The sequence below is a fragment of the Triturus cristatus genome, chromosome 12, assembly GCF_964204655.1.
Source record: "Triturus cristatus chromosome 12, aTriCri1.1, whole genome shotgun sequence".
Lineage (NCBI taxonomy): Eukaryota > Metazoa > Chordata > Amphibia > Caudata > Salamandridae > Triturus > Triturus cristatus.
Window position 1 is genome coordinate 522,926,966 of NC_140595.1, and position 14,098 is coordinate 522,941,063.

The following is a 14,098-nucleotide window of genomic DNA, read 5'->3' on the forward strand; positions in this document are numbered from 1 at the left end:
ATGGGCCATCTCTGACTTGATCAGGGGGAGAAACTGTCACCTAACATACTTTCAGAACACAAAGGCTCTGCCTGGGCACACTCACAAAGGGGTTGACACTAGCCTGTTGTGACTCCATACAAGCTGGGCCAGGTCATGGAGGCAGAAAATTCCAATTATTTCTCGGGGTGGAAACCTCCAAAACATTCTCCTACTTCACCATGTATAAATAATGGACCCTCAGACTTAACTCTGGAGTACACGTCCAGACCTGTGGAGGACTCAGGAGGAATGCTGTGCTGTTCTGCCAGTAGGACTGCTACTCAGTTGTCCTGCTGCCTGAGTGAAAGGACTGAACCTGCATTTTTAACTTCAGGGCCGGACTGGGAACCAAAACCGGCCCTGACAAAGTGCTCGGCCGCAACCCCCCCCCCCCGCCCCCCCGGGGGGTTGGGGGTGCGGCCGAGCTCTTAGCCAGGGCCGGTTTTCGGCCGATTTTGTTACAGGGCCGATTTTACAGCTATGCTGCAAAAACGTCCCTGTAACAAAAACCGCCCACAGGGGCCCAAAACTGGGCCCCACCTGTGCGGCGCACCGGGGGATTGCCCGGTGCCCGCTATGGCCAGCCCGGCCCTGGTTAACTTAGGGACCACCAGAGTGATTCCAAAGGCTTGTTGGCTGGCCTCCTGTTCCGTGTGTCAGGGACAGTAAAGGCTCCAACCAAGTTGAACCCAGCACCTAGACCCTGTTTGCTGTGAGTTTTGCCCCCTAAGTAGTGCTACCCCAGTCCTGGAGCCTTGAAAGAGGGCCTGAAGATGCTCTGCCAGTCTAACTGTGGTCCTGTGAGCAGAACCAATGCAGCACACCGCAGTTCCTTGCAGTTTCGCTTTGGAACCAATGCAGCATGATGCATCCCCAACTCCAAACCTTGAATTCCAGCCTGCAGTCTCTTCTGTACTGCCACTGAACAACGCTTCCGCGAAGCAAAACTTTGGATCACAATCCCCTCATCGACGAGAAACAGCCATTACAACGCGGCTGTTTCCCCGCAATGCCATTACATCGCAAGCGTTACCACACATGCGATGTAACAACACGTAGCCATTACTACGCGTGTTTTTACATCGCATGCGCTGTTACAACGCATGCGATGTAATGCCGATCCACCTTGTTGTGAGGAAACAGAGGCTCTTCCGTTTCCTCACAACGACGTGCACCGCCCCTCTACGTGAAGCAGGAACCAGGAGCAGAGACGTCGACGCTGGAGAGGAACCACGAGGAAAGAGAGGTAAGGGGGATTGTGCTTGGGGTGGGAGTAGTGTGGGTAGTGGTATAGGGTAGTGTTGTAGTGTCGTAGTGGTTTAGGGTTTAGTGTAGTGTTGTAGTGTTTGTGTAGTGTAGTGTTTTAGGGTTTAGGGTAGTGTTGTAGTGTGTGTAGTATTTTAGGGTTTAGGGTAGTGTTGTAGTGTTCGTGTAGTGTAGTGTTTTAGGGTTTAGGGTAGTGTTGTAGTGTTTGTGTAGTGTAGTGTTTTAGGGTTTAGGGTAGTGTTGTAGTGTTTGTGTAGTGTAGTTGAGTAGTGTTTTAGGTTTTAGGGTAGTGTTGTAGTGCTTGTGTAGTGTAGTATTTTAGGGTTTAGTGTAGTGTTGTAGTGTTTGTGTAGTGTAGTGTTTTAGGGTAGTGTCGGTGGGTTGTCCAGGGTAGTGTAGTGTTATTGTAGGGAGAGGACTGGGGGTCGGGGGAGGGTGGTGCAGGGGTAGTTTAGAGTCACTTACCTTGCAAACTTTAACCACTAGTATAGCGTTGCCTTTGCGTTGTAATAGCATGCGTGGTAAAAGCATACTCGTGGTAAAAGGTTGCGATGTAAATGGCATGTCGTTGTCATTGACATCGCGTAGTAATACCCGCGTTGAAATGGCACGTGTGATATTGGTATGCGATGTAATGACATACATTCCTCATCGACGGCATCCTAGATGACGACACAGGACTTTGCATCGCAGTTCTCCATCTTCTTCGTACGCATCTTCGTACGCATCTTCGATGCAGGGCTTCGCATTGCAAGCCCCTCATCGAAGGCCCCCCTCAACGATGACGCAAGACTTTGCATCGCAGCTCCGCAGCTTCCACAGAACCACCCCCTCGAGATGCATCCTTGACATGGGATCCTGGGATCCTGCAATGCTGCCCAAACTAGGATTTAAGGTACTTTGTTCAGCCTGCCTAACTTGCTCCACCGTGGTGGGCTTGAACGTATGACTTTATATCCCAAATTGGCGCAACCAGATATCCTCCAGTTCTACTAATTGGATTTTTGTCCTTTTGATCGCAAATATTTTATTAAATTTTACTTTATTTCTCTAAATTGGTGTGGGATTTTTCTTGTAATGTGTTGTCACTTGTTTACTGTTTGAAGTGCTGCATAAACATTTTACATATTGCCTCTAGGTTAAGCCTGACTGCTTTGTGCCAAGCTTCCTGAGTATTAAGCAGAGGTTAATTTGGGGTTTGCTTGCGTTTCACCCTGACAAGCATGTGGCTGCTGCTTGAGTAGAGTTTCACCCCTCTCAACCAATAACCCAATTTCCAACAATAATGTACAGGTAAAAACACACTTAGAGGCCACCTGTAACCTGTCAGTTTGTAGCACGCCTGAAGGACAACAAGGGAAGCGAGTGCCCTAGTAGGAGTCTGTGGGGAGCTGAAGTGCCCTCACAAAAACCATTGCAAAGAAAAGCAAAATGTATGAGAAGAAAGGATAAAAGGAAAGCTTGGTCTACTAGCCTTAGACTGAAAAGCACTGTTCTGGAGGCTGATGGGCATGCCAGTGTAACAGGTCAGTGAATGTAAACTGCTGACCCAAAGCCTCTCTATGCATGAGTCTAGATATATACTTATATATTCAAGAGAAATAACTATTTGCTCGTCATGCAAGTGTTAACAGTCACATAGTTACAAAATCATGTTTAAGAAGGACTGCTTTCCCCTGAATGTGGTCTAGGGCCCTCTTCTCATCCTTATTGGTGTGCTCTTGGTACAACAGAGGTGGCAGGTGTTCAGGCAGTGGAATGGTCAATTTTGCACATCTGCATTGTTCAGTTCTAGATATACACACAGTTGACCTAATACTACATTTTATGTTGTGTAATGTTCGACTTTGAAGGAACTGAATAGAGCTAAAACAGGTGGCAAAGGTACACAGTAGTCATTCATGGGTTAATCGGTTCCACCCATTAATACCTAGTATTAAAGTCCTAAGGGCAGCAGCACAGTCTCTTTCAAGGTCCCTAACACGTTGTATCCATTTCCTTAATGTGCACCCAGCGTACGTTCAGCCAGTGGCCAGCGCTTCCAATCTTTGAGTATGTGTCTCGGATTTACTCGGGTCAGTGCTGGCACAGGGTCCATAGTGATCCTCATCGCTCTGAAGCAGGAGGTATGCTCTGAGGGGACTCCACATATCTTTAGGATTGGAGTTGATCAGCATCAAGTCCTAAAAGCTACCAGGTATTTTTGGCAATACGCAGCGTCTTACAGCCAGTCTCTAATCCTAGGAGGTGGTGGGGAAGGGAAGGAACCATTCCCTAGTGATTAGCCACTCTTGTTTTGCCAAGAAGAGCATCATGGCAGTCAATTTCCTTACCCCTGTCGGGACAGTTCTCACATATACCAGCAAGGCTATAAGTATCGTCCACTAAATGGCAGAGCCAGTCACTGCAATCATTATATGTATGATTGATGACCAGAAGCCACCTACACCCAAGCATGACCACACCAGGTGGAGAAAGTCTGCATCTAGAGCCCACTATGGGTGCAATTCGAATTTTCTCCAAGGCCCATTTTACATAAGGAGTCTGGAGTGTGGCATATTCTATGTAGGAATTTGACATGTATTAAGTACACCAGTAGTTAGGTGAGAGAGCGCCTATTTGGGTGCCACAGAACCACCACTGCTCCTCAATAGAAGAAGGGTCTAGCTGTAGATGTTTAATCTGCAGACATATTGTGGTCCTCAGTCAGGGGCATCAAGGGGTTAAATACAAGTGACATGTTTGCCAAATATATTCAACCCAGTTGCACTCTGCAGCAGGCATTGGCCCAGCCCAGGCCTTCATCTTGACAGTATCTATCTCTTCGTAGGGGTGCTGCTCAGGAGAACAGATGACATTACTTGAGTGGACATCTGTGTTGGGTGGTGTCAATAGTGTGTGTATTGGGCCTGAGCGGTATTAATAGAGTTCTATATCAGGCTCAATAAGATCACCATGCTCGAAGGAGCGTCAGTGTTTCCCACTGAAATCTGGGCAATCTCCCTGCCCACGCCAGTCTGATATCCTCCTGTGTGGAGTCAGAAGTGGAGCGATACAGATCTGAGTATAATGTAGTGAATGCTCGTGTGATGTCATCTGTGCCTAGGGGAGCAAAATCATATCCAGGTCTAATTTCGGTAAGTGGAAGCTGGCCCAGGACTTGTGCAGCAACTGTTAGTGTTTTTCCTGGTCTATCTCCCCGCCATATTGTCTAGCTGTGCCTTCGCACCCAGGTAGTGGACTTCCCTCTCCGCTGCCTCCTTATACCCCACTAGTTTGACATTTATTTCAGACAGCACACAGGTGTGACCCATAGCATAGTAGTCTAATTCTGGGGGGTGAAGGTCTTCTTCAAATTTACTAAGCTGCCCCCAAGGGCCTTCAGTCAGTCAGTCAAAATTACTTTATTCGGTTCATATCAAGAACCATAAAAGTACGAAACATCAAATACATACATTATAAATAATATTAAAATAGACATTTACAAATATGTTTTAAAACAATAATAAAAATAAGACTTAGTCAGATTTAATCAGAGTTCAAAATTAATTATATGCAACACTATGTCCACCTGATTTTTTTCCTTATTCTCATCGCAATAGCCAAGAAATTAGCTATGTTAAAAATCTCTCAAGTTGTACCTAACAGCTGGAGATACAAAAGAGCAGGTTTGACTTGTCTAAATCCTTTATTTTTGATAAGGGGGATGATGAACTTTTTGCGAAGAGGGGACAGATGTTTACAAAAAAAAAGAAAATGGACAGTATCCTTAAAGGAGAATCTGTCACAAGAACAGATCTCCAAGTCCCTGTCCTTCATCCACCCTACCGATTCAGTGAACAAAATATGGTATTTGTTCAGTCTAAACCTGGTCAATAAAAAGCGATGATTCATATTGTTCACTATAGTCCGGTATGGTTCAATACTATTAGAGATAATGATTAGCTGATGGGCCTTTACTGTAGGTTTGGCTAACTCCGTTTCTTCTCTGGCTAAGGTTGTCCGAAGCTTATGAGTGTCTTTCACCCATTTTATGTCCCCCTTTATCAAATTATTAGGGTTGTCAAATAATTCTGGGCGGCCTAGTTCAATGGTTAAATTCTTAATATAGCTCAACCAGGGGATAGCTTTGCCGTGCTCAAGAGATAAACAGTCTTTTATAATTTCACGGTTTAACTCAAGTGCCGGATTTTGCCAGATTGATAGCCATTTTAATAAAGGGGCTAATGCTATCCGATCTGTTAAGTAATCAACCCCACATTCTTGATGGACAATATAGCTGGCGGCTGCCTGGGGAAGTGATAGGATGGATTTAAGAAACTTATCCTCTACCACCTGAAGGTCCTTTGCGTTTTTAATTCCCCACAGGTACGCCCCATACATGGCTATGGGAATACATTTGGCTGCATAAATGTTCAGTATGGCCTGCAAAGGCTTTACCCCCAGTTTGCGAGCAAAGTCCAGGACACCTAAAATTGACCTGGCAAAGACATTACGTTTTGCTGCTAATTGAGGGGCCCATGTGGACTTATCATCAAAAATGACCCCCAGATATGGGAAACTGGTGATTTTGACTAGGACATGACCCTCACAGAGCATAGTCTTAGCATTCTTGGGTTTGCGACCTACAGTCATAACATGAGATTTAGCGAAATTTACGCTTAAATTAAGTCTTTTCATAAAATCAGCGAATGTGTCTAAAAGTCTTTGCAGCCCTACTGCCGTACGCGCTAACAACGCGGCATCATCTGCATATAATAATGCGGGAATGCAATGCTTCCCTGCCCTGGGAATATCCTTACATGACTCAGTTAAGGCAGTGGCTAGGTCGTTAATATAAAGTGTAAAAAGCAGGGGAGCTAAAATACAGCCCTGCCTAACCCCATTGGAGATTCCGATCTTGCCAGTACAGTTATTCAAACGGTCTAATCTAACGGTGGCAGAGAGGTCTCTATGTAGATCTGCTAAAAAATAGACAATATTTTCAACAACGCCACACTTGAGAAGAAGTTCCCACAATATCGAACGATTCACTCGGTCGAAAGCCGATGATAAGTCCATAAAGGCAAGATATAACGTCCCTTTCTTGGCTAAGGTATATTTACCTATTAGTAGGTGAAGATTTAGACTTTGATCTATTGTACCCCGTCCCTTTCGAAACCCGTTGTTCTGCTTGGGTTTTCGGATCAGATAGAACCCGCTCAGCAGAGCCTCTCTAACCCAGCCAGAACGTTACCCCCTCCCTAGGGCCTATTCACACTAGTAACCACATATATATACCACCTAAGGACAGGGAATTCCTACTATATATATATATATATATATACACAAGTGGCGGCCTCGCGATCCCAAACGGACCCAGGACTTCCTACCCAGACGGCAGCCTCAGCCTCGCGATCCCAGACGGACCCAGGACTTCCTACCCAGACGGCAGCCTCAGCCTCGCGATCCCAGACGGACCCAGGACTTCCTACCCAGACGGCAGCCTCAGCCTCGCGATCCCAGACGGACCCAGGACTTCCTACCCAGACGGCAGCCTCAGCCTCGCGATCCCAGACGGACCCAGGACTTCCTACCCAGACGGCAGCCTCAGCCTCGCGATCCCAGACGGACCCAGGACTTCCTACCCAGACGGCAGCCTCAGCCTCGCGATCCCAGACGGACCCAGGACTTCCTACCCAGACGGCAGCCTCAGCCTCGCGATCCCAGACGGACCCAGGACTTCCTACCCAGACGGCAGCCTCAGCACAAGTTCATCCTATGATTACCATAACATACAACTATTTATCAGATCACACAAGAACTGCCAGCTTGAGCACAACCTGTTCTCTGGTTCGAGGGGCTCCTCTCTCCCTTATTCAGTTACCACTTACCTGATCAGGGTTAACATCTGTTCATGTCAAGTCACAGCTGACTAGAAGAATAGGCTACCCTCTTATACAAGAACACGCAGCACATGTTGATTCACTACAAACTGGGTACTTTATTACTCATTACATACGCAATCACATAACATTACTATGTAACACATAACCTGCAAAGAAAAGTGAAAGATTAGGTTGTACACTCTAATAAGAAAGGGGTCGACATCACCTTAGTCGTGTGTAGCCTGCACTCAATGGTCATCTAGGTTCCCTTCTCGTCTGTGCCTCGGCTCGCCTGGAAGTCACGCCTCCGCAGTCACGGATCTGTTCCCTTCTCCCTTCTCCGAGTCACTGGGACCTCTTCCTCATCGGCTACTCTCTCCTCTCTGGCTATTCTGCTAGAAGAGTATCTGTCTCTCGGTTTTTCTCCGCCTTCAAGTTTGTCATCTGTCTTCCCTGGAATAAGTAGTAGCTTTACTGCTAACGGCTAGATGCCGCCTACGGACTGAAGTAAGTGCCAGTATCTGCCTCAGACTTTCACTAATATAGAGGTGCATTTCCTCATGGAAAATTCCGGCCCGTAACCTGCCGCCCACCAAATTCTTGTACCTCCCCGTACCAAGGACACGTTCCCAGCCGGCCGGCCTGATGTAGTGTCTTCGGCATGAAGAAAAATACAATCCTTCGATAAGGGCCGGCCTGAACCGGTTCTCTCCAAGCGAATAACACCTCATAACTAAAACATAACTCTTGACCTAGAAGAATCCCAAGCTGCCGGAGCAGAAAGAAAGATGGAGTCTCTCCCGTTTGAGGCCTACCAGGCCTGCATTCAGCACGGCTCCATGAAATACCCTCACTACAGGACAGGTTATCCCTAATACTAACGAATCTATCCCCTAGGCTATATGTGCAAGCCCTGATCTATGGGGAAGAGCACAGAATCATGTCGAAGTGCCTAGTAAATAGGCTCCATTCACTACTCTAACCCTTAGACTTGGATGGTAAGAGACTGAAGTCACACTAGTCACCCTTTAACACAAAAAGGCCGGGAAAATCGAGCAGTACACCCGTATTGTAAACAAGAAAGGGTGTTAGTATCTTCCAACCATTCTGTAATTTTACCCAAGACTACTCGCCCCAGGACTTTTACTGCGGAATCAATAAGGGAGATAGGGCGGTAACAACTAGGGTCCCCTCGATTACCCTTTTTAAAAATGGGTATGATCACAGACTCGGACCAAGTATCCAGGATGCCTGCGACACAGACCCTGTTAAAAATATTCATTAGAACTATAGACCATGTCTCAATATCTGATTTAAAAAGGTCCGATGGGATGCCATCGGGACCTGGAGCCTTATTGCTCGTCATCTTACCGATGGCCTCAGCCACCTCGCCCTTGGTAACCGATAAAGTATATTGATTCAAAGTGGGAAGGGGGGAATTCAACCCTCCGTTTGTACCCACTTCATAGACTAACTTAAAATGAGAGCGCCACTGGTGTTCCCCAATACCGCAATCTAATTGGTCATTGCTGGGGTCATGAAAAAATGGTTTATTAACCACGGACCAGAACTTCGCACTATTTCGAAGGACGTCAACGGAAGATAATTCTTCCCACGCGTCCTCCCTGATCTCCTTTTTCCTTGTTTCCAGAGTTTTATTGTATTCTTTCCTTAGCTGGGCTACGGTGGACCGATTCACTGGTTTGCAGCTCAAGGCTGCCCTCAACTTTCTGTTAGCCAGTGAGCAATTTTCGTCAAACCATCCCCATTCTGCCTTATCCATTGTTTTAGCAGGACACCGAAGATCTGCTGAGATCTGGGAGCAAATTACAGAGTACGCCCCTAGTACTTCCACATTCCCTGCTTCTAGGTCAAGGCACATAGTCAACTCTGGGCCAACCTTCCTTTTTAAGTTGGCAGAGAAATCATTGGAAATAACTTTATTCCATCTAATCCTGCGACCCTGGTCTGTGAGATGGATGTTGGATTTGTCCGTTTTGTCATGGGTTATAACAGATTTAAAAAAAGAGTCAGACAAAGTGAGTGCCACAGGATTATGGTCACTAAAATGTGTCCAGACTGCTAAATATCCATTGATCCTGTCCCCCAGTGCTGTACTGACAAAGATGTAATCGATCACAGAATGCTTGCCGTTCCCTTTAAACGTGGGAATGTTCTCATCCACCTTGGGTGGGAGTATCAGGCCATGGTCGGCAAGGATTATTTCCAGAAGGTCACCCTGTGGTGTATGCTCAAAGTGAGCCTCCATTGACTCTGTTGGCCCTAAGGGATCTGCCAGTGAACAATTTTCTGGGCATCTGTGAATATTAAAATCACCCATGATAATGATGAAACAATTATTCTCGTTATCCTCCTTAAATTTTACTAGAAAGCGATTTAATGCGGTGAGATGTTCAACCGCGGCATCTCTATAATAAGAGTCATAAAAGTTAATATTTAAAAAATCACTACCCCCAATCGGGGAAATTTGAACTGCCAAACAGTTACATGAACCTGTATCGAGTTGAGTCAATGAGCCAGAAATGCTTGCTGAAATCATAGTGACCAACCCCGCCTTAGCCCTCCCCATATTGGATGGAACCGCAGGCACATAAAAGCTGGTATAGCCATCTAAGGACAGAGTGTTATCGGTGTCCCAGGTTTCTTGAAAACAAATCACTTCTCCAGAACATGTAAGATCTCTCCATGCTGGGTCATCTATTTTATTTCTTAGGCCAGCTATGTTCCAGGTGACCAATTTGGTTGAGGGGCCCATAGGTCCATGAACAGGGCCATTGGTTACCGGTATCACTACATCGGGAACTGCGAGCCGAGTTTCAGGGACAGTAGTTGCTTCTTGTGGCCCTAGTCACTCATTTTCATCTAAGGTGGAGAGGGCAGAGTATCTATTTGAGACAGGGACAGCATAGTCATGAGGAGCACAACTCTTTGGCTGGTCATTGAACGTCCTCCTAATAAAGTCTGGGGGATAAAAGAAACCCAAAGGAAGGACGTTAACATACTCATGATGAATTCTAACTGAACCAGCCTGCCTCAAAATGTCCTCAACCAACCTTGGGGATCTAAAACTTATGACGATGCAATCACCGTCAAGACACTTATTGGTCTTACCCACCCACGCGACTCTTCTTATCATCAGAAAATTACTATATAAGTATTGCCCCAGAACTGTTTTATTCGATAGATAGTGGAGGGCCTTGTTTTTTAGAGAGGTCCAATCCTCCCGGTCCCCATCCACTAGCTTAGGAACATTGGCTAAGATAATTGAGTAGGGGCAAGCCTCTACAGGTAAATGTAATGACGAGTCCCACCCGAGGGGCCGAGCTGGAAAAGAAACCCTTCCCCTTGTATCCTGTGTGCGTGTATCTTTACTCCGAGCTATTTCTGCAACATTTAGTGGTCGGGATATAATACTAGAGCCTACACCCGGGGTGGTACAGGGAAATACAGGTTGTTGATGTGTAGTAATCATAGAGTCCAGCAATTTGTCAACTATGGTCGTACATACATTTAGTGAGTCAACTACCGAGGTGCTTGGCTCAACATTTAAGTCCTTCATGTTAAGATGTGACTCAATTTTGGTGATGCGATCCTCTATTCGCTTCAAGGTGGCCATTAGCGGTACGGTAAATAACTTTAGGCGGGCATCAAAAATTGTCGCTAGTTCTAGCCCCAGACTTTCAGTGACAATCTCAGGACCCCGGGTCATACTATCATTTGATCCCTCGCATGTTATCTCTCCGACTAACTCAGGAACACTAATTTTACCCTGGGTCAGCCCGGAAGCAGGATTACTAGTTTTTGAAATTTTCGCCTGTTTTCGATTTCCCAGGGGGTTATTTTTAGCCTTTCTTTTACCTGAGATAATTTTACCCCCATTTAGTATTAGGTTTGAACTAGCTCTTGACTGTCTTGTTCTGATGGCCACAGGGGAGGGAGCAGAACTCGTTTTGGGAGACATTGCGGGTATAACAATGGGGGTGCCCTCAGTGCCTAACCCATTTTGAGAAGTGCTAGGATCGACAACATCAAGGAGTGCATCACTAACAACAATATTTGTTGGAGGGGTAAGAGACAAAGTTTGCCTAGGGGGTTCTAGGGATAATCTACGTTCCACCGAGGCAATTTCTTTGACTATGGCAGATTCAGCATGTTTCAGATAACTATCTAATGTCCCCAGACCCACAGTTCTTTTACTTGATTTAGTGTTCATATTCAACAGAGATGATATGAGGTAGAAGAACCGTGGGACAACAACCAAACACTTAGCCTCACAATTCAATAGTTAAACACTACGATACCAGCCCCGAGTAGTCCGTTTTGGAACAGCAGGTGACGTCCTCAGCCTCAGGATAAAGGGGGTGGTCCCAGCCCAGCCTCAATCGGCCTCTGAGGGCCTAAGAGGGCCCGCCCTTTGCCCGGGCTTCGCCCGCGCGCGTCCCGCGACGCGGAGGGAGCCTGACGCTTAAGAGCGCCTCCGGGTGCGGAAGCGTACGTGATTGGGCGGGGCCAGAGCAGGGGCTTCTGGGGGCTGTAGTCTCCCGTCTCCTCTCTCACGGGAGATCGCAACTGGCACCCTCGCAGGAAACGCTACCGAGAGCCTCCAGTGCCCACCAGGAAAAATATCCTCCTCCACAGTCCAGGTAAACTGTATGGTGCACAGTAGTAGCAAAAAGTTAAGGCATTCAGTCTTCCAAACTGTTTCGCCATGAATGCACTGCGTATCATATCATTGAAGGCTTCCCAGAGGGTGCTAGCTTTTGATACTGACCGAGAGCGGAGCAAGAAAGATTTCGGCTCTGAATACGGAGTCTTGGAGTGCATTGTCAGATGTCTCCATGCGAAAGTTGGTGGTTGAGCTACAGAGACAGTCAGCTCTTTAACGACAGGGGCATGATCTGAGAGGGTTCTAGGCAGATATCCCACCCATATAGTCTAGAAGCCTACATCTTTGGTTAATAACCATGAATCTGTTCTAGGGCATGTGTTGTAGGACCGAGGACATCCTAACCTTCAGGAGACTTCTCAAGACCTGGCTCTTCGAACAGTAGCAGCTCCCCCCCGTAGTGCCTTGAGACCCTCACGGGTATGTAGTGTGCTTTATAAATGCTATGAATGATTGATTGATTGATTGATTGATTGTGTGGATGTTGAGCAATTGCCTTCTCTAGCAAATCAGGAATGCCATATGTAGATTATGTCATTGTCCAACATCACCGGATGCAATTGGTGTGTCATGAGTAAGTGTAGGCAGCCTGTGGAGCTGCACTTAGCATGAGAGGGATCAAGGAAAACATTGAAGTCTACTCCCCAGATGATCCTTTGCAGGTTTAATGCAGTTTTTTGCCAGACTTCAAGGAAAAAACGTACACACCTATAGTGAAAATGTTCCCTTATAAGGTGAAAAAGCAATATGTATCTACCTTCTCTATCTCAAACAATCTGCTGTGTATGCCAAGGAGTACCCCGCCTTATAACAGCAACCCCCTGCATAGGCCGAATAGGGGGCTGCGTGGGCTGCCTAAATCCAGTTTGTGAGGATTCTTGCAGTTGTGTGTCTGTGAGTGTGAGGTGGATCTCTTGAAGTATGTGAACACTTGACACGATTTGTGGGGCGCATTTATCCTGCGGATGTTCCATGTTTAGAATTTAAGGGTTTGCATAGCTGTCATAAACTAGTGACATGTTGATTGAGGGATGGGGGAACAGGGTGGTATTCCACCACTTTATTACTATGACTAAGTGGTGGATTTCATTAAAGTGCCATTTCTCTGTGCGTGTACGCATGTTGGAAGAAACCCAACAGTACTCTCTATGCTTGACTCCCCCACCCACTCCAACAAACCCAACACGTCATAGAACCTGCGTTTACCCTTCCAGCAACAGCTCCAAAAGCAAGCAGAGGACATTAACTTATAGGCTAATCGCTACAATAATTGAGCATGCAGTTATGCGTCTGCACCTCTTCCTGAAAGCTGTAAGAAATAAAAGTTAGTACAGAAGGAAGGACATCTAGGGACTTCCTACAGGTGGCCAGCGAGTCTTCTCATCCCTGAGGCGAGAAGGGCAGCCTAAGGAACAGAATGGATAGAGCACCCAGTTGTTTGATAGGTAACATAGATCATTTGATTTCTGAACACTGTTTGGTAGAAGTGGGCTGAGGCTAGCCCCCAATTTACAGCTCGCTGATATAGTGTAGTATTCAGTTAAAAGTTTCATGGTGCATCGGAATGTAACAGCCTGGGGGGAATGCTCCAATTTGCAGTCAATATTTTCGATAGCAGCTGTCATCATAGAACAGCCCTCCGGTTCAATCAGTGTTATTAAGATGGCTGGACGGGCCCCTCCCCTGTCACCGCCATGACCTAGTGAGGCATAGACATTTCCCAAGGAAAATTTGTCGCCAGCTTTGAAACCACAAACACATGTTTTTTCCACTGATGGTGCTATCCAGTTTTGCTGTGTTGATAAGTGCATATTAGATTCCTGATTTCATTAGGGTGAGTTTGACCAGGAGAAACACAGCATACACTGCCAAGCCGAAGTCAGGATAGATGAAAATATTTCTGCCTTTGTGCATGAGGTTATCCTGCTCTCTGGACTACAGCAGGATACTGCCACAGTCTTTAAAGTTCAGCTGACAGGTAATGATAGGATGAGCTGGAGCGCCCAGTGGGTTGCTCAATCAGAGAGAACAGTGTGCCTGCTCCACAGAGAACATCGGAGTGAGGATCTTTTTCTCAAACATGGAATGCAGCATTGTTTCCATAAAAGTTTCCTTACTGTCCACTGCCATAGATTCTGGAACTCCCAGGATGCACAAGTTGTTCCAGCAAGACCAGACCTCTAGGTCATTGTTCTTGGCTTTTACAGCCTCTAGGACTTCCTTCGTTCACAAGAGTTGTTCATTGCGGTCATTGGTG